Source organism: Macaca mulatta, chromosome X, assembly GCF_049350105.2.
Source record: "Macaca mulatta isolate MMU2019108-1 chromosome X, T2T-MMU8v2.0, whole genome shotgun sequence".
NCBI lineage: Eukaryota > Metazoa > Chordata > Mammalia > Primates > Cercopithecidae > Macaca > Macaca mulatta.
This window is the reverse complement of record NC_133426.1, coordinates 42,912,337-42,934,055: the sequence shown is the minus strand read 5'-3', so window position 1 is coordinate 42,934,055 and position 21,719 is coordinate 42,912,337. Positions and strand designations below refer to the sequence as shown.

Genomic DNA, 21,719 nt, shown 5'->3' with positions numbered 1-21,719 from the left:
AAGTAGTATTTTACCATTTGCCTAACTGACTCACGACATCTTTTTCATTGGGTTCAAACACAGGCTACACCATTTACTAGCTGCGTGACCTCCAGCAAGTTACTTAACTTAGTTTGCTTAGTTATATAATAAAGATAAAAAGAATAATACCTACCTCATAGTATTGTTGTAAGGATTATATTAGCTTAATTTAAAAGTACTTAAAATGGTGACTGGCATATAGTAAAAATGTCAATATGTGTCATTGTTATTACTCTTACTAATAGGATTATTATAATTTGTAAATTTTCAAGTTAAAAATAGGCTTTCCGGTCTCCTTCTCCCCTGGTGGCGGTGGTGGCGGGGCCGCGGCGGCTGATCGCAGTGTGGGGCAACGTGGAGGTGCTGTACCAGCAGCTGGAGGGAGCCGGTACGGTGTTCGGCAGCAAGGCCCCCGGGCCAGCCATGTATGAGCGCATGTCCCGGGCCCTGGCCAAGCTGGGCTACGAGCAGACCCCGTCCCAGTGCCAGGAACGCATCAAGCTGGTTGGATACCCAGAACTGAATACTGTGCTCCAGCTGCGGCCTCACCGGTGCTGAATAGAGAGCAAGAACCACCTTCATAGCTTACATGAGCTGGAGTCAGATGGCAGCACTATGGAGGACTATTCACAGGAGGACTGGGGAAACCACAGTCAGGATCTCCATGGCTATCCAACAGATCAGGAATTGGATGAAATACCTGTCACAAAGAGAACATTAAAAATAAAACAAGAGTCTTCTGAGGAAGCACAGAGGAGAGACATCATGCAGAATATTGTACAGATTTTGGAATCGGTACAGTTGAAATGGGAACTTTTTCAGAGCTGGACAGACTTTTCAAGGCTCCATCTTTCTAATAAACTGGCCATTTTTGGAATTGGTTATAACACCCATTGGAAAGAGGATATCCGTTACCATTATGCTGAGATCAGCTCCCAGGTGCCCCTTGGCAAGTGACTTCGGGAGTACTTCAACTCTGAGAAGTCTGAAGGACGGATCATTATGACCCGAGTGCAGAAAATGAACTGGAAAAATATTTACTACACATTTTTAGAGATCACTATTAGCGAAGCTAGGTGCTTGGAGCTGCACATGGAAATTGACTGGATACCCATTGCCCATTCCAAACCAACTGGTGGGAATGTTGTTCAATATTTATTGCCTGGGGGTATTCCTAAAAGCCCAGGCCTTTATGCCATTGGCTATGAAGAATGTATTGAGAGGCCCCTCTCACCACACATGGAGCAACCTTCCCTGGACCCAGGAAAAGAGGGCCGGGTTGACCTGAGAACTCTTTCAGCACAAGCCTCATTATAGGTGGAAATAGAACCCACCCGAATTATCTATTGCTACCTCTGGATTTTTGAGGTCAGGACTCTGCAGCAGTGCTTATTTTTACATTTCCAAGTGAATGCCAAAACCTTCAGCAAAGATTTGGTTGGTATTAATGGGTTTTTGTCTCAGAACTGTATTGTGGATCCCGGAGTTTCCCCCAAATCCATCTACATCAAATTTGTAGAAGTAGAGAGGGATTTTCTTTCCGCAGGCTCTTTAGTTGAGTGCCTGGAAAAAGCCATTGGATACCCCTTAAAATTTAACAACTGAATGTCATCCTTCATAAGGATTTGGGCTCTTAGCTCCTTCTTCTCTGCTCACTTCCCATTACCGGTACCACCCCTCATCCAGATGCCACCATCAGACTCTTCATGGACACCCTTTCTTCGATTGGGCCAGCATGACTTCTAAGGAATCATAGTAGACTTGGGCCAGAAAAAACAGACCTTACCTGAAAATGCTCATTTTGAGCAAGCAAGATATATAGCGAACTTGCCTGGTGGGTCAGCTATTTCTTTTTTAAAAATAGAAAAACAATTTTTAAATGGATTTTAGAGCCCTAATACAAACAAATGTAGGTACATTCCATATTGGACAAAACTTACACTTTGAGTTTCATATGAAATTGAAAAATTGTATTTTTTTCACAATGTTTCATTTTTACACATCTCTGTGTCTCTATATAAGTAATATTTACAACCCTGAATAAATAAGCAATAGATTAAAAAAATAGGTTTTCAGTGTACTAGCTTTTTTGCATTAACATAAACTGTGAATGTAGGCTGCCTACTCATGAAAAATAAAATATGCAGTAACATTTTAATTTGTGTTTCACTTTCTTTATAAAATTAAGAAAATGCAAGAGCAGTTTCCCAAAGTCACATCTTAAGAAATGGGACTTGAGACACTGGTATTTACAAGAAAAGCATGATGACAGATTAGTCAGAAAAATTACATATAAAAGGTTTAGTGTAATTATCAAATGCTAAGGATTGCATAAGATAAAATAGAAAACTGTATAGGTTATTAACGTAGAGTTAGAGTGTGTGTGTGTGTGTGTGTGTGTGTGTGTGTGTGTGTGTTGGATAAGTGTTGCTTAAGCATAGATAGGACAATAACTATTGTCAAGTATTTTTATACTTGAACTTTTCCCACAACAATCCTGTGAGATCCTTGGTTATAGATAAAGAATCTAAGGACTAAATAAGCTAAGGTTGTAAACACATGTCTTCAGAATGTAGTATTCCTTATGTCGGACTGAAGTGTAGCGCTCTTTTGACTCTACAATAATTGTACCTGTATTAGACAAATGGAATATGCCAGAACAAGATGTACATAGTCCCTGGCTTCTCAATACTTCTAATTTAACACACACAAAATTTGAAAAAGTAATTAGAAATGTTTAAAAAAATTAAAAGGAGAACTTCTAGGTAGCTGAAGACAATGGTGGTCACCAAGCTACCACTCTCCCACCGTATCTTCCTAAAACAATATCAAATAACAAGATGGCAAATGTAAATTTACACAGAAAAAGCCCTCTGCATAACTTGAAGACATAGAATGTGAAAACTTCCAAGTAACAATAGGTTAAAAAAATAAAAATTACCAAATTCCAGTACAATCTTCCATGCTACCACCTTAATCCCCACCCTCCAGCCACGAGGCAAAAGAGAAAAACTGTAGGGAAGACAGAAAAGGAAGATAAGGAAGGAGCCAACTGATCCAAAATTATCCTCAGAAAGATTGATTCTACCTTAAATCTGAATATTCTAAAAAAGCATCTGACTAGATCAGAACATGGATCACAGGGAAGGGATTTCAAAGTACCTATGGTTTAAAGGGGCAATCTTTGAAACACATAGCTTCTGAAAGAGAAAAAAAGTCAATAAAGAAGGTAAGAAACTCCACTTGGTAATTAGGTGGTGAAAGGAAAAAGAAACTAAAGGGAAAAATGTAGCATCCTATAGAACAAAAGAGAATCATAAAACCAGAGGACACACAGCTCTGCCACCCCACCTAAACAAACAAACAAATCTGTTTACAATGTATGAACTTTGTTATGTAAAGAGAAAGGGCATCACTAAACTAGGAATCTTGTGAAACATCCCAATGCAATAAAAATGAACAAAATGCAAATTAGCAAATTCATATAGAACTGTTCTTAAGAATCAGAAGACAAACTTTCACACAAATGAGAAAATTTCACACATACAAAGAGAAGTCTCTGAAAAAAAAGCAGAAGAAAACTAAGAATTAAATATATAATCAAGTATGTGTTTGAGGATATGAAAAACCTTGTAAGAAACTCAAACCCTAAGAAGGAAAATGGAAAAACAACAACAAAAACCAAGGAGATATGAAAAGAGAATTGTCTTAAGAAAGAACTAAAGTGAAGACAAAATATCTTAGAAATAAAGAATTAGTAATAAGGTACCCAAGGTAGAATATCAAGTGAAACTTAATAAGGAGCATAGAAAAAAGTCAAGAAAACAAGTAAGATAATGAAAAGAAGACCAAGAAAGAAGCAAAATGGATGAGAGACAAACTAGTAAAAATGAATGACAGTAAAATAATAATATTCATATCATTAGAGGCACCTACCACAATCAGTTAAACCCATCTACAAAATGATTATAGCACTATGGAATAATCTGAACTAGAGGAACCCTACTAGTCCATCCTTGGATTCCTGTCCCTAAGAAACTACAGGATAAAAGTCTATAGTTTTAAGCCCCCACGTTTCAGGGTAATTTGCTACATAGCACTAGATGATGAGTACAGATTTTGTTACCTGGAACTCTTGTACTGACATACAAATAACTAAAACTGTGGGCATGGCATTGGAACTGGGCAGTGAATTTTGAGGAAAGTGTCAGTAAATGTTTAAAGTGCCTTGAACGTGCTGTAAAGTTTGGGACTTTGAAGAAGATACTAGTGAGAGCTTAAGGGAAAGTGAGGAAAATGTTATTGGAATCTCAAAGGAAGGAAATTCTTTTAAAAAAAATTTTTTTTTTTTTAAGAGACACGGTCTCACTCTGTCATCTAGGCCAGAATGCAGTGGCATGATTATATGACTATAGCTTACTGTAACCTCAAACTCTTGGACTCAAGCCTTTCACTTCAGCCTCCTAAGTAGCTAGGACTACAGGCACATGCCACCACATCTGGCTTTTATTTTATTGTATTTTATTTTTATTATTTATTTATTTATTTATTTATTTATTTATTTTTGTAGAACTGGGGTCTAACTACGTTGCCCAACCTGGGATTCTTATAATGTAGTGGCAGAATGTAACTGTTGTCTGTGGTTATGTGAGAAGTAGAAAATGTGCTTAATAAACTGGGTAGTCTAACTGTGGTTATTTCTAAGTAAAGTGTTGAAGATACCACCTAGTTGCTTCTTGATACTTATAGTAAAATGTGAGAGGGGAGAGATAAATTGAGGGAAGGGTGTGGTGTTTTTTAAAAAAGAGCCAGGACTTATGGCTTTGAAAATCTTAGCCTCTCCAAATGGCAAATAATGCTAAAATTAAGAAATGACTTCTGGGTAAAGATCAAATCTACGGCACTTCCAGGAATCGTTGTCTAAAAATGAAAAGTGTGACTGTAAAATCTCTTGTTAAAATTTAAGAAATATCAAAGATTCTATTTAGATCTTCAAAGTTATATTCAGTCACATAAAAGGCACTTTAAAGAGATTAAGAGTATGCCTTATAGATCCTTTAAATCAAAAGCTTAAAGGTGCTGTTTCACAGCCCTATGGGTAGGAACACAAGGTAGAGAAGAACTTATCTCAAGGGGGATTTGTAGGTGTAGCTTTTCTCTAATGAAGTAAACCTTAATGAAATTTACAGGAGACCCAGACAGTTATTGATAAAACCGTATCAGCAAAAACATTGCCAGCTTGGACTGAAAGGGACAAAGAGAAAACAAAATGAAAAGAGGTTCTTGGATCCCCAAAATTCTACTAGTAGGTAGCAAACTGAGGAAACCACTCAGCTGTGAATTCTGATTCAGAAGGCTAAACCAAAAAGCTAGGCATGTAAAGCCAAGTACTCAGACCCAATCAAGGAATATCTAACATTTGCCTGGATGGATTTAAGATTTCTGCAGACCAGTGATTCCGTTTTGCTTCCCATTTTCTCCCTTTTTAAATAGGAATATCTATAGTGTTAATCCCATGTCTGTTCCACAATTATATGTTGCGTGTGTTGGGAGGAAGATAACTTGGCTATTTAATTTTACAGGTCCACAAGACAAGAGGAACTTCACCCAGGTAGCAGCACCTGGACCTGATTTAGATAATGAGATTCTAAACCTTGAGCTGGCACTTTAACAATTTATGAATTTTGAGGACCTTCGGAGGGGGTGAGTGTATTTTGCATGTGGAAAGGAAGCAAATCCTTGAGAGCCAGAAGGAAAACTGTGGTAGGTAGCTTTTAATCCCCAAAGAGTCCTACCTCCTAGTATTCAAGCCTTTGTGTAATTCCCTTCCCTTGAGTATAGACTGAAATTACCCACTACCTTCTAATGAATAGTATATTGCAAAAGTGATGAGATATCACTTCAAAGATCAGGTTACAAAAAGATTGTGGCTTTTGTCTTATTCTCTCTCACTGCCTTGCTCGCTTGTTCTGAGAGAAGCCAGATGCCATATTGTGAGCTGTCCTGTAGAGAGGATCACATGGTAAGAAACTGACAACTCCAGCCAACAACTAACAAGAATATGAGACTTGACAACAACTAGAAGAGCTTGGAGGTGAATCTTTAAAGTGCTGAACCTTAAGATAACTAGCCTGGCCAACAACTCGACTGGAGTTTTATGGAAGACGGTGAGCCAGAGATCCCAGTTAAGAGACTCCCTGATTCTTGACCCAGAGAAACTATACCATAATAAATGTATGTTGTTTCAAGCTGCTAAGTTGTGGAGTTGTTTGTCTGGCAATAGATAATGATGTGGTAGGAAACACTACCCCAAAATACAGCATCTTGACATACTGAGTATTTTAAGCTGAAGTAAATTGAAAAACAAACAAACAAAAAAGCAGGAACTTCTCTCTGACTTTCTCCTATCTCTTCTCTTATAAAGTGGGCCATAGAAACTGAAACTTCCCTTGTTCCTTCTTCCCTGAAGTAGGCCAGAAAACCTAGGAAGGCTACTCTCTGATCTTCTCCCTCCCTCTTACCTTGAAGACCTTCATGTGACAAGTAGACTACCCCATACTGAGAGGGAAGGAATGTCACACAGAGAGGCCAAGAAGAATCTGAAAAAACAGGCCTTGTTAAGTTTCCTGCAGCTTCTTACCATTTACCCTTTTGTCTTCTAATTATATCTCTGCATGATTGTCCACAAAAACAGTTTTTGCTGAGTTTTTGGGTCTTCATTTCTGAAGGCTCCTGTGTCATGTACAACTTACACTAAGTGAATTTGTCGTGCTTCTCTCTTTTTAATCTATATTTTGTTACAGGAGTCTCAGCCATAAACCTAGTGATGTGTAAGAAAAATATATTACTTTTCTCCCTAATAACTAATACATTCATTTATTTTAAAAAAATATTTTTAATTTTCTCACAAAGCACACCACAACAATATGCCATGGACATGATACATACCTATAATTAAGAAATTTAGAAAGGCAAAAATAAACAAATGAGAAAGGTATACTAAACAGAAGCAAAGGAAGCATAGGCATAGAGATGTTGGTATCAGCAAAGTTTAATTTAAGCCCCAAAGCATTAAATATGACAAAAAGGACATTTTTTTGCATGTGGCTAAACATTGCACTGCAAAGTGGAGCCATAATGTGTGTGAATATTCATGCACTAAATGTAGACAGCATCCATATTTTTGAAACAAAAGCTACAGAACATTCAAGGAAACATATAAAAACATAGGAATCATAACAGATGTTACTATAACACTCTCAGTGCAAGACAGATCAAAAGGACAAAAAGAAAATAAGGAGAAAAATACCTAAACAACTTGATCAATAAAGTAGATTTTATGAACATATATGAGCTGTACATTCTGATATACCTTCTGCTCAAGCACCTATTAATCCATTCTCAAAATCCAATCCTACATTAGGTCACAAGGAAAACATCAGTAATTTACATTATGTTGAAATAGTTCAAATAACATATCTGATCACAATATAATAAAACTGGAAATTATTGACAAAAACAAACAAGCAAACATATAAAACAAATTAGCTCTTTCACCTGGAAATGAAAAATCCTATGAAACAACTCCTGGGTGAAGGGGAAACATAGAGTAAAATTACAGAATTTATACGAATAAAGACAATGAAAACAGTATGTATCAGAATCTAAGAGATATATGTAAAGCAGTGATTGCAGGAAAATTCATGTTTTTTAAAAAGAGCTAGGAAAGAACAAAGTAAACCAAAAGAGAGCACAAGAAAGGAAACTATAAAGGCAAAAGCAGAGATTGCGAATGGAACAAAACAGACCTCATTAATAAATCAAAATCACTTTATTAAAAACAAAAAAAGCAGATACACCACTAGCTAACTTGTCCAAGAAATGAAGGGATAAAGTACAAGTACGCCAATTAAGAAATGACAAGAACTGTAGAAACAGAAGAGATTTTTCTCTACAGAAATGAATTTGAAAATGAAGATAAAATGGATAATTTCCTATGGAAATACATATTACCAAATTTACCCTACTAGAATTAGAAAGCTTAAACAGACCAATTTTCATATAAAAATATTGAGAATATCATTAAGAAATAGCCCTACAGAAAAACAAGGTCCAGATGTTTTCCCAAGAAGACTCTACCAAACCCTCAAAGATAAGATAGTTCTAATGTTCTACACATTGTTTCAGAGTTCTAATATTCTACATATTGTTTGAGAGTAAAGGGAAAACTTAATTACTTTTGTGATGCAAAACCTGATAAAGAGAGTACATGAATGCAAACTACAGACCAATATCACTCGAATGTAAATTTTAAGAAATAACAAAATATTAGCAAACAAAATTCAACATTACAGTAAGAAAATAATATACCACGATTGAGTGGGATTTATTCCAAGAATATGGGTCAATATTAAGGAATTCATTAGTACCATACACCAGATTGATATATTGACAAAAAAATGACTGCACATCTGGTTATTTCTACAGATGCTGGAAAAGCCATTGACAAAATTTAAAAGCTGTAATACAAAATGAAGCTATAATATGTGTAAATATTTATGCACTAATTTACATATATGCTGTAAACATATATAATAAATTACTAAATTACATATACAAATACACACACACACACACCCCTTACTTCTAAAACCAATATTTTATATAAAAAGAAAACACTAGAGGCATTTCTGCTCATATCAAAACAAAGCAAACAAACACAAAAAACTAGAGATCCTGAGAGACAGAACAATCTCCCACTGTCCTTTGACCACTTTTGTAATTCAAAATTGCAAATTGCAGTGAAAGTTATCTCACCAGCACCCCTCCTACTTGGGGCCCAAGTAAATAGCAGTTTAGACAAATTACACAGGAGGTTCTGTGGTGGATACCAACCATGTAGCTCTTAATGTCATTGCTTGTTTCAGTGCTGAGAGGAGCCATTTTAAGTCATTATGAGATGAAGAAAAAAGAGGAAGGAAGATGACAAAGGGTGAAAGGGAACTCATGGCAAGAACATCTGGTTATCAGGGGCAGAACAACCCAACCCAGCTGATGCTCCAGCTGACAATGGTTGTATGAGTGAGCTCAGGTGAAACTAACAAAGAGATTTCCCTGAAAACTTACACACAATGGTGAGACATAATATTCTGTTGTTACTTAAAATTACTAATTTTAAATAACAATTTTTCAGGTGGCTCATTTTGTTAATAAAAGGCATCTGTACCAAGAGAAGAACTACTCTGACCAAGACGTGAGACAGTGATAAGCAATAGCATCAGGTCACTTTATTCGAGTGAAGGAACCCACTGTAGGTTCAGCTAACTTGGATTTCACACAAGGTCCACTCTCCTTTTGAAAGTCTCTTCCAGCAATAAACAAGCTATCTGCAAGAATGAGCTGTTCTGATCCCTCGGCCACACAATGTTGTCTAAAACTAATTTCTGTGAAATTGAAAAGTTGCTGGCATTTATACAACTTACCCTCCTTGTCTACCTCCTTCTACCCCAAGGGTGAAATTGGAGCATTTGAAGGAGTAAAATAATTAAATTATGCATCCCAGTATTCTATCATGGAAGATAAAAGTGCATTGTTTTACAAGCACAAGCTCGTCACTGTGCAGGATAAATCCGGAGCATGTGTCTCTCAGTAAGAGTTTAGATGTATTGCCCAACAACTTCCAGCTACTTGAACATGCAACTCCCAGGACTCACTCACTATCTCATCCTTCGCCTACCCCCTCCTTTGTACACATGACAATCCTATAATGTGTAATTCCTCATGTCTACTTATTCATGCTTTGGTGCCTTCTTTAGGATTCCCAAAGCCCATATGCTGGTGTTAACTAGCAGTTTTCTGGTTCTGCTTCTAAGTAACCCATTTCTAATTCTCCATCATGGACTAAATGAGAGGCAAAAGGGCACCCAGACAGGGCCCTTCAACGAGAGTTCGGTAGATTTATCGGTTGTACATTTTGGATTTTGGGCTAACTTTCCCTTGAAAAAAACAGTCCCACTCTCCCCTATGCTCCCTTATCTACCAAGTAAGAATTTAAAATATATATCTTGGAGAAAAAATTCTGGACTTTAGAGAAAGTATTGATGGGGTTCAGGATATGCCATCCCAAAATATGACTGAGGAAGATCAGGATATGCTATTCCAAATTATGCCACTTTGGCATATTGATTACTTTGAGCTAAAAGAAGTTGAGAATTGGCCGAAGAGGGAAAAGCTTCACACCTCCCCTTCAATTGCAAACTGTAAAACTCCCCTTTTGTAAAGGAAATTTTTGTTAATAAAAGGCATCTGTACCAAGAGAAGAACTACTCTGAAAGAACTTTTTTTTTAATCACCTGAAGACATATCTGCATACCAAGGCAACCTTTATTCACTAAATTTTTCCTCCCTTCACCTTCTCATAATATGCCCCCATCACTCCTCAGATATGCCAAGTCTCTTGTTCTGAGCCCCTGTACATTTGGGAGCAGGTACAACTAGTCAACATTATGTGCAACTAGAATCTCAAATCCCAACTTACTCTGGGATATCTGCGATTCAGGTGTTGTTTCTGCATATCTTGAAAAAATGTTCAGTGTTATATTGTCTTTCTAAGCAATAATATTCGTATGCTGTAATAAAAAATCCAGTAGAACTCCAAATATGACTTTCTGTTCACTACTACATATATATATTTAGAGCATTTTAAGAGGTTTCTCTCCTAAAAATGAAAGTGACACTGTGATAACTGTAGGCCTTAGACCTTAGGAGATATTGCAACTTCTATGATTGCTCTCCCTGAATGCTGCAATGAGACTATCACATAAGGAAGCTTATCTATCCTATTTAAGGATGACAACCACAGTGCACCAGCTGATGATTAGAATCAACTGCCAGACATGTGAGCGGGGATCTTGGGCCTTGCAACCCAGCTGATGCTCCAGCTGACAATGGTTGTATGAGTGAGCTCAGGTGAAACTAACAAAGAGATTTCCCTGAAAACTTACACACAATGGTGAGACATAATATTTTGTTGTTACTTAAAATTACTAATTTTAAATAACAATTTTTCAGGTGGCTCATTATGCAGCAATAGATAATTGATAGAAGCACAAATATTACTTGAGACTGAGCATGATGGTTTATGCCTATAATCCTAGCACTTTGGGAGGCTGAGGCAGGAGGATTGCTTGAGCCCAGGAATTCAAGACGAGCTTGGGCAACACAGTGAGGCACAGTCTACAAATAATACAAAAAGTAGCTGGGAGTGAGGGTGTGCACCTGTGGTCCCAGCTACTTGGGAGGCAGAGGCAGAGGCAGGAAGATCACTTTAGCCCAGGAGGTGGAGGCTGTAGTGAGTCATGATCATGCCACTGTACTCCAGCCTGTGCAACAGAGAGAGATCTTGTCTCTAAAAAAAAGAAAAGAAAAGGGAGCAAGATGGCCAAATAGGAACAGCTCCAGTCCCCAGCTCCCAGTGCGAGCGACACAGAAGATGGGTGATTTTGCATTTTCAACTGAGGTACCAGGTTCATCTCACTAGGGAGTGCTGGACAATCGGTGCTGGTCAGCTGCTGCAGCCCGACCAGCGAGAGCTGAAGCAGGGTGAGGCATCGCCTCTCCTGGGAAGTGCAAGGGGGAAGGGAATCCCTTTTCCTAGCCAGCGGAACTAAGACACACAACACCTGGAAAATCGGGTAACTCCCACCCCAATACTGTGCTTTACCAACGGTCTTAGCAAATGGCACATCAGGAAATTATATCCCACACCTGACCGGGAGGGTCCCATGCCTGAGGAGCCTCCCTCATTGCTAGCACAGCAGTCTGCAATCAAACGGCAAGGCAGCAGCAAGGCTGGGGGAGGGGCGCCCGCCATTGCTGAGGCTTAAGTAGGTAAACAAAGCCACTGGGAAGCTCAAACTGGGTGGAGCCCACAGCAGCTCAAGGAGGCCTGCCTGTCTCTGTAGACTCCACCTCTGGGGACAGGGCACAGCTAAACAAAAAAAAAAAAAGCAGCAGAAACCTCTGCAGATGCAAATGACCCTTTCTGACAGCTTTGAAGAGAGCAGTGGATCTCGGAGGTTGAGATCTGAGAATGGACAGACTGCCTACTCAAGTGGGTCCCTGAACCCTGAGTAGCCTAACTGGGAGACATCCCCTACTAGGGGCAGACTGACATCCCACACCTCACATGGCGGGGTACACCCCTGAGACAAAGCTTCCAAACCAAGAATCAGACAGGTACACTTGCTGTTCAGCAATATTGTATCTTCTGCAGCCTCTGCTGCTGATACCCAGGCAAACAGGGTCTGGAGTGGACCTCAAGCAATCTCCAACAGACCTACAGCTGAGGGTCCTGACTGTTAGAAGGAAAATTATCAAACAGGAAGGGCACCTACACCAAAACCCCATCAGTACATCACCATCATCATCAAAGACCAGAGGCAGATAAAACCACAAAGATGGGGAAAAAGCAGGGCAGAAAAGCTGGAAATTCAAAAAATAAGAGTGCATCTCCCCCTCCAAAGGAACGCAGCTCATCGCCAGCAACGGATCAAAGCTGGATGGAGAATGACTTTGACAAGTTGAGAGAAGAAGGCTTCAGTCCATCAAACTTCTCAGAGCTAAAGGAGGAATTACGTACCCAGCGCAAAGAAACTAAAAATCTTGAAAAAATAATGGAAGAATGGATAACTAGAATAATCAATGCAGAGAAGGCCATAAACGAACTGACAGAGATAAAAACCATGACACGAGAAATAAGTGACAAATGCACAAGCTTCAGTAACTGACTCGATCAACTGGAAGAAAGAGTATCAGTGACTGAGGATCAAATGAATGAAATGAAGTGAGAAGAGAAGTCTAAAGAAAAAAGAGGAAAAAGAAATGAACAAAGCCTGCAAGAAGTATGGGATTATGTGAAAAGACCAAATATACATCTGATTGGGGTGCCTGAAAGTGAGGGGGAAAATGGAACCAAGTTGGAAAACACTCTTCAGGATATCATCCAGGAGAACTTCCCCAACCTAGTAAGGCAGGCCAACATTCAAATACAGGAAATACAGAGAATACCACAAAGATACTCCTCGAGAAGAGCAACTCCAAGACACATAATTGTCAGATTCACCAAAGTTGAAATGAAGGAAAAACTGTTAAGGGCAGCCAGAGAGAAAGGTCGGGTTACCAACACAGGGAAGCCCATCAGACTAACAGCAGATCTCTCGGCAGAAACTCTCCAAGCCAGAAGAGAGTGGGGGCCAATATTCAACATTCTTAAAGAAAAGAATTTTAAACCCAGAATTTCATATCCAGCCAAACTAAGTTTCATAAGTGAAGGAGAAATAAAATCCTTTACAGATAAGCAAATGCTTAGAGATTTTGTCACCAACAGGCCTGCCTTACCAGAGACCCTGAAGGAAGCACTAAACATGGAAAGGAACAACCGGTACCAGCCATTGCATAAACATTCCAAAATGTAAAGTCCATCGATGCTAGGAAGAAACTGCATCAACTAACGAGCAAAATAACCAGTAAATATCATAATGGCAGGATCAAGTTCACACATAACAATCTTAACCTTAAATGTAAATGGACTAAATGCTCCAATTAAAAGTCACAGACTGGCAAACTGGATAAAGAGTAAAGACCAATCAGTTTGCTGTATTCAGGAGACCCATCTCACATGCAGAGGCACACATAGGCTCAAAGTAAAGGGATGGAGGAAGATCTACCAAGCAAATGGAGAACAAAAAAAAGCAGGGGTTGCAATCCTAGTCTCTGATAAAACAGACTTTAAACCATCAAAGATCAAAAGAGACAAAGAAGGCCATTACATAATGGTAAAGGGATAAATTCAACAGGAAGAGCTAACTATCCTAAATATATATGCACCCAATACAGGAGCACCCAGATTCATAAAACAAGTCCTTAGAGACTTACAAAGAGACTTAGACTTCCATACAATAATAATGGGAGACTTTAACACCCCACTGTCAACATTAGGCAGATCAATGAGACAGAAAGTTAACAAGGATATCCAGGAATTGAACTCATCTCTGCACCAAGCAGACCTAATAGACATGTACAGAACTCTCCACCCCAAATCAACAGAATATACATTCTTCTCAGCACCACATCGCACTTATTCCAAAATTGACCACATACTTGGAAGTAAAGCACTCCTCAGCAAATGTACAAGAACAGAAATTATAACAAAGTGTCTCTCAGACCACAGTGCAATCAAACTAGAACTCAGGACTAAGAAACTCAATCAAAACCATTCAACTACATGGAAACTGAACAACCTGCTCCTGAATGACTACTGGGTGCATAACGAAATGAAAGCAGAAATAAAGATGTTCTTTGAAACCAATGAGAACAAAGATACAACATACCAGAACCTCCAGGACACATTTAAAGCAGTGTGTAGAGGGAAATTTGTAGCACTAAATGCCCACAAGAGAAAGCTGGAAACATCTAAAATTGACACTCTAACATCACAATTAAAAAAACTAGAGAAGCAAGAGCAAACACATTCAAAAGCTAGCAGAAGGTAAGAAATAACTAAGATCAGAGCAGAACTGAAGGAGATGGAGACACAAAAAACCCTCCAAAAAATCAATGAATCCAGGAGTTGGTTTTTTGAAAAGATCAACAAAATTGATAGACCGCTAGCAAGACTAATAAAGAAGAAAAGAGAGAAGAATCAAATAGACACAATAAAAAATGATAAAGGAGATATCACCACTGGCCCCACAGAAATACAAACTACCATCAGAGAATACTATAAACACCTCTACCAAATAAACTAGAAAATCTAGAAGAAATGGATAATTTCCTGGACACTTACACTCTCCCAAGACTAAACCAGGAAGAAGCTGAATCCCTGAATAGACCAATAGCAGGCTCTGAAATTGAGGCAATAATTAATAGCCTACCAACCAAAAAAAGTCCAGGACCAGATGGATTCACAGCTGAATTCTACCAGAGGTACAAGGAGGAGCTGGTACCAGTCCTTCTGAAACTATTCCAATCAATAGAAAAAGAGGGAATCCTCCCTAACTCATATTATGAGGCCAGCATCAACCTGATACCAAAGCCTGGCAGAGACACAACAAAAAAAGAGAATTTTAGACCAATATCCCTGATGAACATCAATGCAAAAATCCTCAATAAAATACTGGCAAACTGAATCCAGCAGCACATTAAAAAGCTTATCCACCATGATCAAGCGGGCTTCATCCTTCGGATGCAAGGCTGTTTCAATATATGCAAATAAATAAAGGTAATCCAGCACATAAACAGAACCAAAGACAAAAACCACTTGATTATCTCAATAGATGCAGAAAAGGCCTTTGACAAAATTCAACAGCCCTTCATGCTAAAAACTCTCAATAAATTCGGTATTGATGGAATGTATCTCAAAATAATAAGAGCTATTTATGACAAACCCACAGCCAATATCATACTGAATGGGCAAAAACTGGAAGCATTCCCTTTGAAAACTGGCACAAGACAGGGATGCCCTCTCTCACCACTCCTATTCAACATAGTGTTGGAATGTCTGGCTAGAGCAATCAGGCAAGAGAAAGAAATCAAGGGTATTCAGTTAGGAAAAGAAGAAGTCAAATTGTCCCTCTTTGCAAATGACATGATTGTATATTTAGAAAACCCCATCATCTCAGCCCCAAATCTCCTTAAGCTGATAAGCAACTTCAGCAAAGTCTCAGGATACAAAATTAATGTGCAAAAATCACAAGCATTCTTATACACCAATAACAGACAAACAGAGAGCCAAATCATGAATGAACTTCCATTCACAATTGCTTCAAAGAGAATAAAATACCTAGGAATCCAACTTACAAGGGATGTAAAGGACCTCTTCAAGGAGAACTACAAACCACTGCTCAGTGAAATAAAAGAGGACACAAACAAATGAAAGAACATACCATGCTCATGGATAGGAAGAATCAATATCGTGAAAATGGCCATACTGCCCAAGGTAATTTATAGATTCAATGCCATCCCCATCAAGCTACCAATGAGTTTCTTCACAGAATTGGAAAAAACTGCTTTAAAGTTCATATGGAACCAAAAAAGAGCCCGCATTGCCAAGACAATCCTAAGTCAAAAGAACAAAGCTGGAGGCATCACGCTACCTGACTTCAAACTATACTACAAGGCTACAGTAACCAAAACAGCATGGTACTGGTACCAAAACAGAGATATAGACCAATGGAACAGAACAGAGTCCTCAGAAATAATACCACACATCTACAGCCATCTGATCTTTGACAAACCTGAGAAAAACAAGAAATGGGGAAAAGATTCCCTATTTAATAAATGGTGCTGGGAAAATTGGCTAGCCATAAGTAGAAAGCTGAAACTGGATCCTTTCCTTACTCCTTATACAAAAATCAATTCAAGATGGATTAGAGACTTAAATGTTAGACCTAATACCATAAAAACCCTAGAAGAAAACCTAGGTAATACCATTCAGGACATAGGCATGGGCAAGGACTTCATGTCTAAAACACCAAAAGCAACGGCAACAAAAGCCAAAATTGACAAATGGGATCTCATTAAACTAAAGAGCTTCTGCACAGCAAAAGAAACTACCATCAGAGTGAACAGGCAACCTACAGAATGGGAGAAAATTTTTGCAATGTACTCATCTGACAAAGGGCTAATATCCAGAACCTACAAAGAACCCAAACAAATTTACAAGAAAAAAACAAACAACCCCATCAAAAAGTGGGCAAGGGATATGAACAGACATTTCTCAAAAGAAGACATGTGTACAGCCAACAGACACAAGAAAAAATGCTTGTCATCACTGGCCATCAGAGAAATGCAAATCAAAACCACAATGAGATACCATCTCACACAACTTAGAATGGCAATCATTAAAAAGTCAGGAAACAACAGGTGCTGGAGAGGATGTGGAGAAATAGGAACACTTTTACACTGTTGGTGGGATTGTAAACTAGTTCAACCATTATGGAAAACAGTATGGCGATTCCTCAAGGATGTAGAACTAGAAGTACCATATGACCCAGCCATCCCATTACTGGGTATATACCCAAAGGATTATAAATCATATGCTGCTATAAAGACACACGCACATGTATGTTCATTGCGGCACTATTCACAATAGCAAAGACTTGGAATCAACCCAAATGTCCATCAGTGACAGACTGGATTAAGAAAATGTGGCACATATACACCATGGAATACTATGCAGCCATAAAAAAGGATGAGTTTGTGTCCTTTGTAGGGACATGGATGCAGCTGGAAACCATCATTCTCAGCAAACTATCACAAGAACAGAAAACCAAACACCACATGTTCTCACTCATAGGTGGGAACTGAACAATGAAATCACTTGGACTTGGGAAGGGGAACATCACACACCGGGGCCTATTATGGGGAGAGGGGAGGGGGAAGGGATTGCATTGGGAGTTATACCTGATGTAAGTGACGAGTTGATGGGTGCTGACAAGTTGATGGGTGCAGCACACCAACATGGCACAAGTATACATATGTAGCAAACCTGCACGTTATGCACATGTACCCTAGAATTTAAGGTATAATAATAATAATAATAATACAACATTTAAAAAATACAATATTCCAGAAACAGTTTAAAAAAAAAAAGAAAAAGAAAAGAAAAGAAAAAAAACTACTTGCCCGAGTCAGAGTATTATTATTTTCAGCATTTTTGTGAAAAGCAGGTACAAGTTGTCCCTGTTCAGCTGAGTCACATGGCTTGGTAGGCAAAATCAGCTGCAATTCTGAAAACATAGTAACTGTGATATTGTTTCTGTTCAATGAAGACAAATGACCTATTTTATTATCTAAATTTTAAACACTTTAATATGCTTCCCCAAAGGTTGTCTGATTGAGAATTTAAAAAAATCACGAAAGAAAACTAGCGAAAAGCATCACCTAATAAATGCAATGATTTTCTCAACCTGAAACCAGAAAAATAGAACATTCAAGTATTGAATGAGGCATTTTAGTTCAAACTTTGAGGAAGTGACATTTCAGCATAGAACTGAAGGCAGTGAGGGAGTTTGCTGTGCAGTCATCTCGAAGAAGTGGACCAGATAGAGGGAATAAGAAGCTCATGCAAAGGACGCAGTTCAGGAATGCACTTGTCATGTTCTTAGTATGATTAACTTTTGATGTCTATTTATAGTGAGAACAGCGTAGAATAACACAATTGAAAATAAGCTAAACTTTATGAAATTCCTTATTTTCAATATAAAGCAGGATACAAAGTTGACTAATAGAAAAGCAGCTTCTGTCTCGCTTTCAATAAAAAAATACTAAAGGACATTGGCTTTAAGTATTTGCTAGCTCAGAATCTGGTTGTAATCTATGTCTCTACATTATTGCCTGGCTCTAATCTCTACCCCTAAGACCAACCCAGGTGTCTGGGAGTCTAGTCTAAGTTCCTTGTTCTGAGCCCCTGTAAGTTTAGAAGCAGGCACAACTAGTAACCATCACATGCCACTGGAATCTGAAATGCCAACTTATTTTGGGTGTTCTGGGATTCAGGGTTTGTTTCTGCATTCCCTGAGAAAAATGTTCAGAGTGTTACATTGTCTTTCTAAAAAATAGTATTTATGTGCTAATAAAAATCCTCCTGAAGTCTAAATATGATTTCTTGCTCGCTACTAGATGTACATTTATGGCATTTTAAGAGGTTTCTCTTCTAATTTTTTTGTCTTCATAAAAAAGTATCAAATTTATTTTAATATGTAGTTTCATTTTAAAATTAGAGCTGTTGGACAACTTTTTGTAACTTAAAATTTATTATCAGAAGTGCATAAAACATTAACCAGTTATTAAATACTGACGGTGGATAAAATTACTGGACCATGTATTTATAAATGCCAGGTTTAATAGTAAGAAGCTCCAGTTATACTACTCAGCTAAAAGAAACATGCTTAAGGTTGGGCATGGTGGCTCGCGCCTGTAATCGCAGCACTTTGGGAAGCTGAGACAGGTGGATCACGAGGTCAAGAGATCGAGACTATCCTGGCCAACATGGTGAAACCCCGTCTCTACTAAAAATACAAAAATTAGCTGGGCGTGGTGGTGCATGCCTGTAGTCCCAGCTACTCAGGAGGCTTAGGCAGGAGAATCGCTTGAACCCGGGAGGCTGAGGTTGCAGTGAGTTAAGATTGTGCCACTGTACTCCAGCCTGGCGACAGAACGAGACTCCGTCTAAAAAAAAAAAAAAAAAAGGCATGCTTTAGCTCTTCTAGTAATCGCATTTTTATTTTGAAATAATTTATTCTTACCCAATTACTACTATGTCCAATGAAATTTTCTAAATTTTAAGACGTTCTTTACTACTTATGAAGTATGACTTAACTGTTAACTCTTTGAGAGTTCTTGAAACATCATTTGAAGTCTTAATTTTCACCTTGAACCTATTCGATCAAAAAATATTGGACATTATTACCACATAAATTAAAACAGAGAATGGGATAAAAAACCAAAAGTGGATCTATATAATCAGCAAATTATGGGATAGGACATTCTATTTCACAGTGGTACTTAGCATATGAATAAACTGGTTCTTGGCCGGGTGCAGTGGCTCACGCCTGTAATCCCAGCACTTTGGGAGGCTGAGGCGGGTGGATCACGAGGTCAGAAGATAGAGACCATCCTGGCTAACACGGTGAAACCCCGTCTCTACTAAAAATACAAAAAAAAAAAAAAAAAAAAAAAAGCCGGGCTTGGTGGCAGGCGCCTGTGGTCCCAGCTACTCGAGAGGCTGAGGCAGGAGAATGGTGTGAACCCGGGACGTGGAGCTTATAGTGAGCCGAGATCATGCCACTGCACTCCAGCCTGGGCAACAGAGCGAGACTTCTGTTTCAAAAAAGGAGAAAAAAAAAAAAAAAAAAGAATAAACTGGTTCCAAGGTACTACAGCGTTTGGCATATTTATTGCAAGCTTTAAATAATAGTGTCACTTTTCTCAACAAGTTATCTCTAAGAAATGGCAGTGCTTTTAGGTACAAAAAGTGTTATATCTAGTAGACAAAATTCTACAGAGTCAACATAAAAGAATTTTTTATAAAATTATGTTTTAAAAATGCAGAACGTCTTGATAATTACCAGTTGTCTGAAAGACTAAAATCAGAAAAATGCAGCAATTAGATGTACTTATTGATTAATATTACTTTGCTTTGATAAACCCAGAAATGATTCTATTCCAAGAAATACGCAATAATAATAAAATATGTGATTAATGTACTGTATCTCTTTTAAGCCAAAGCATACTTTTCACCTCAAAGAGGACAATCCTGAATTTTCACATTCTTAATTTTCTTTACCCAGAACAGGACCCCATTTTAAGCCATTATTTGAATAGAGTTCATAATCAAAAGTCATTTTTCTCCAAAAGATATTTTCATTTCAGTACAAAAGCTGCAAAATGGCAAATGACTAAGTCAGTTATAAATAATTTGTACCATAATAAGTGCTAATTTGTAAGAATTGTCAATAGATACCAACAAACTTCTATCCCCAAGCTTAGAAGTTGCTATAGTAATAAGTTAGAACTAACATAATTCTTCCATATGGTCAGATTTTCTTTGCTAAATAAGACTGTTATGAAATCGAAAGAAGAAATCTTAATAGGTCTTTCCAAGGCTGCAAAATTTTCCAAATTATTTTCCTTTGATTGTAGAGCCTGCTCATTTTTTCAGTCCTTTTATAGTTGTTTAGCTTTTGCAATATTTTCTTGATGTTTTTGTTTCTTCTGTTGCTCCTGGCCTCAATCGTCTTGGCCAATTTCCAAAACAGTACAGCACCTGCTGGTAACAGTGGAGTAAAGTCCAAACTATCTTTTGTAAGAAAACCGTATGGGTCCTTGGCAGCCCATTATGCAACATATTCGGCCCAAGCCTTTATATCAGACATCTTTCTAGTAGTTTCACTTATTCTTGATTAATGATCTCTCATTTTGTCCTAGGATTATTAGCGAGCCAATCACAATTTTAGATTACCCTTAGTTGTTTGTCTTCTTTAGTTCCACTGTACACGTCTGAGAGAAGGTTTAAATTTCTAAGGGGACCATGTTCACTCCTGCCCCTGAGCCTTGGCAAGTGTGGGTTCCTCATCCCACCGTGAGTCAGGTAGGACTTACAGATCCCCAGAAATGTGGGGATGACACACTACAACTTGTTCTGCCAGCACCAAAGCCGCCATCTCTGCTGTGCACTGGGACAAGAACCACTGCAGCAGTGGCCACCAGCCTTTCCTACAAACTGCAGGTTCTCAGACTTCCATTTCCATTTTCAATTAACTAATGTTTTAACGTGCCTAGAAACCAAAGTAATGGCTTTAAAAAAGAAGTTAATTAACTTTAGATAATTTAATTTTATGAAAATATATGCTATGTTGAAAATTTCAAAGATTTAGAGAAGCAAAAATAAGCCAGATGCAATTCTGCTACTCAAATATGGAGTTTCTATTTTATATTATTCTATTCTTGAGCATATACCTGTCAATAAATATATGATAAAATGGACTTAAATGCTGTGCACTATTTGTAACCTATTGTCTTACCTTATTGATACATAATGAAATTCTATCCTTCTTAATAAAAATATGTCTATATTATCATTTTTGATGTCTACACATGTCTCCTATTTAACTAATAACATGTTGAACAAGTTTGAT

General features: G+C 38.1%; 2 pseudogenes; one reads left to right on the top strand and one right to left on the bottom strand.

Moving 5' to 3' along the window:
* Positions 1–429: 429 nt before the first annotated feature.
* LOC707852 (myb/SANT-like DNA-binding domain-containing protein 2) lies at positions 430–1,626 on the top strand (annotated as a pseudogene).
* A 19,113-nt stretch (positions 1,627–20,739) lies between these two features.
* LOC100425439 (small integral membrane protein 15-like) lies at positions 20,740–20,957 on the bottom strand (annotated as a pseudogene).
* Between the last annotated feature and the right edge of the window lie 762 nt (positions 20,958–21,719).